The sequence below is a fragment of the Columba livia genome, chromosome 13, assembly GCF_036013475.1.
Source record: "Columba livia isolate bColLiv1 breed racing homer chromosome 13, bColLiv1.pat.W.v2, whole genome shotgun sequence".
Lineage (NCBI taxonomy): Eukaryota > Metazoa > Chordata > Aves > Columbiformes > Columbidae > Columba > Columba livia.
Window position 1 is genome coordinate 18,292,022 of NC_088614.1, and position 3,385 is coordinate 18,295,406.

Below are 3,385 nucleotides of genomic sequence, written 5' to 3' on the forward strand. Positions count from 1 at the left end.
TGACTGAGGAGAGTTGGGTCCTTGTTGTAGAACGGGTAACGTGCTGCTGACAAAAGGCATCAATAGGATGTAGCTGTCAGATTCGGACCTGGAGAGAAACAAAAACCTATTGTATGAAAGACAGTGACGTTATTGACAAACTTATCAAATGCATTTTGGAATAAGACTTGGTGTGAATATAACTGAAATGATCAGTTGGTGCATTTGTAATCCCTGAGCCTGTTGGTTTTATCCTTTTCCAAACTCTCGAGTGATTTGTGTTCTCTGAATTGTTTTTCTTTGCAATCTCTATCTCGCTATAGGGTTCTCTATTCAGAGCAGAAAATGGAGGAGTGGAAAAAGGAAACTGAAGCATTTCACAAGAAATGTGTTGCAGATAGCAATTTACGGGACTCATTATCCCAGTGTGAGGAAAATATAGTAGAATCCTAAGAAAGCCAACACAGTACAAATGCAGTGAATATATTCAGTGATTGAATAGATAATATAATTTTTCTGTTCAGGATAATAAAGATCCTAAATAACTTTGCTGTAATTGACTGTATTAAGTAAATATTAAGTACTAATTAGTATCCTGTTATTGAAAACGCGGGAAATATTTTATGAGATGTGTTGAAACTCATAGAAATTCTGAAGTTATTGAGTAACTGGGAATGGTAGGACTAAAAGTATGGGCAGAAGTCTCAGGAGCAAAAAGATTAAAAATGCTTGGAAGAATTTTCCATGCAAGTCTAGTTACAAATATAAAATACAGTGCTGAGTTGGTGGAGAGGGACGGTTTTAAGACTGAAGCGAACGAACTAGAAAGGCAATTTCAACATTGTCAGTGCTATTAACGCTGTTTTCTTGATTGCAGCAGTTTTAATGTATGCTGTTTTCTGATGGATTCCTCCTTGTCTCCGCACCAAACACTTTTTTGAAATGCAAAGACACTCTTGTAAATGGAGTCAACAGAGCTGGTCAAAACCAGTAAAAACAGCAATTTTGTTGAACATATTCTGACTGGCTATAAAAATCAATAACACTTCAGACACTGCATTTAGATATATACTCAACTCTGTGGTACAGCTCAGCTTTTGGCTCAATAGGAGGTGTTTGTGCTGCAGAGGTACAAGCCGTGCAGTAAACTCTGCTGTCTGGAAATGAACTGTATTTGTCAACAAGCTTTGACAGTCTAACCTTTGCTCTGCCCGTCATTGCAGGAACAGCAATTTTAATTTAGAAAGGTAAAGTGATAAGTAGTGCATCAATTTATTCTTAAAACACACATTTCAAATTGCTATCCACGTTGTAGCAATTATGGGCTCCTATGGAAAATGCCATTTGCCTGGCCAATAGCTTACACACCAGAACACTTTTCCTGCTGAGTTAAGGGAATTAAACTTTGTCTGCTGACTCATTGTGAGTTAACAGAGCAAGTAATCAAAATATTCCTTGCTGTTACTGGAGTTCAGAAGATATCTCCCACATACAATCCACATAATTGTTCAAATGAATTGATTCTGCTAAGGGATACCTTCTTAATGAAACTATGAAGGGAGGACACGTGGGAACTGTGCAGCATCCCCATGTCATGAGAGCCATCATAGATGACCTTTCCAACAGATTGAGGATCACTCTGGTTTGGGCTCTTTTGTGCAATTCAGTGCGGTATATCTAGTGCAAGTGTAAAGGTGACTGTGTTAGTGAAAGGGAAGTATTGACAAAAGTAGTGTTTGTTCCAGTCTGGATAGAATCCATGTGCCGATAACAGATTCACTAGTACCAGACCAAATAGGGTACATTTGAAGTATGTGGTGCTGTGTGCTGTTACTACAGTAACAGAAAAAAGAGTTCTCACAAATAGCTTGTTCTGGTTTTGAAAGTTACATACAAAGGAAACTGTTTCTTGTATCAATGTGGAATTACAGTGGTTATTTGCAACCAGCTGCGTATCATTTGACACTTTATTCTTGTAATACCAGGCTAGCCCTCCCTGGAGAGAGGGGGGACAACTGATATATGAGTTGGACATGGTGGAGCTTGGGTAGAGCATGTAAAATTCCTGACTGGAGGAAAAGAAGATCTTGAACTTTAGATCTCAGCAGCAGCACTTTCTTGACGGGAGATACTTAGTTCTTTGGCTTTTTTCCTCTCTCTTCACCCCAACTCAGCCTTGGCACCAAATGTCTTCTGTGCAACTTTGGTGTCTTGGCTTCCTTTTAAATTTACCTTCTTAGCTTGGGGATGTCCAGCCAGCAAAGAGAAGTATCTTCATCTCTAGGTTTCACAGCTCCTCTACTACAGCTGTGCATGCGATTACTGCCCTAAACCCTTTCTTGTCACTTATCCTGACTAATAGCACAAAAACATGGGCATTTACTGCTTCCTGAGGGGTGCCACCTACAAACCTAGTTTCAGGTTTCTGGTGAACAATGGGCATAACAACTGTTACTGTTCATTCAGGGATTTTACGGTGGTGCTCTAAAGGCTATAGCCATGTAACTGTTTTCTTAAACTTTGTTTCTGACTGACCTGTTCAAGTCTGAATGGCCTGGAGAGTATGGAATAGATACGTTAGTGACACAGACAGTAAATTGTAGAAATGCAGTCTGATGTCACATATTACTGCACTGAATCATTTAAAACTCAACAAGGTAGGCAAAAAGTGTTCTTTCTCAGCTCAATATAAGAGAGAATAGACGAGCTTAATCCTTTCTCTGTCTAGACAAAAAATGTGTTCATATAATTAGTTATGTTAACTACTTGCCAGAGTCACTTTATACAATTCAAAGACCTTATAAACCTTTACTAAATTGAACTATTGAAATACACTTTCAGATAAACTCCCTGTAATGGATTTGTATTTGTACTGACAATGCATTCAAGAAAAGTTATTGAGTCCTTCTGTGCCTCTTTATCCATTCATTAAAACGGTGTCCATAGAAAGTGTTTTCTAGTGCTAATACTGTAATTTTTTATATTATTTTTATAGACTCATTAAAATGACTTTTTATATGGATGTTTGTCTTCTTGGATGGCATTTTAAGAAGTCCTCAACTTAGGAACAGCAGGGAGAAAGTGCTTGTTACAGTGTAGTAGACTTGGTTCTTTTTCTTACGATAAAATGTGGTTTTAGCAAATTAGGAAATCTTGTAGCAAATCCGGTGTTTCGGGATGTGAGGTGGGGTTCTGCATGCGGTACAGATGTTAGAAGCCTTGTTGCTGTACTGATGCAAAATTAAACATCTAATTTTCATTGAGTTTGCATGTAATGATGACTTCAACGGTAATTTACTAACTTTAATTAAAATACTTTCCAGCTAATCTTTGGACATTATCCCTTTAATTATAAAAGGCGTCTGTTATTTTAATAGCCTTGGAGACTGCCTTATTTGCTTTAAAA

The 3,385-nt window shown here is 37.8% G+C and overlaps 1 protein-coding gene across 4 annotated transcripts in view; it reads left to right on the plus strand.

Annotated features, from left to right (window-relative positions):
• CDH8 (cadherin 8) overlaps positions 1-3,385 on the plus strand; it is a 352,129-nt gene that overhangs the window by 178,549 nt on the left and 170,195 nt on the right. The gene's annotated exons all lie outside the window — the stretch shown is intronic.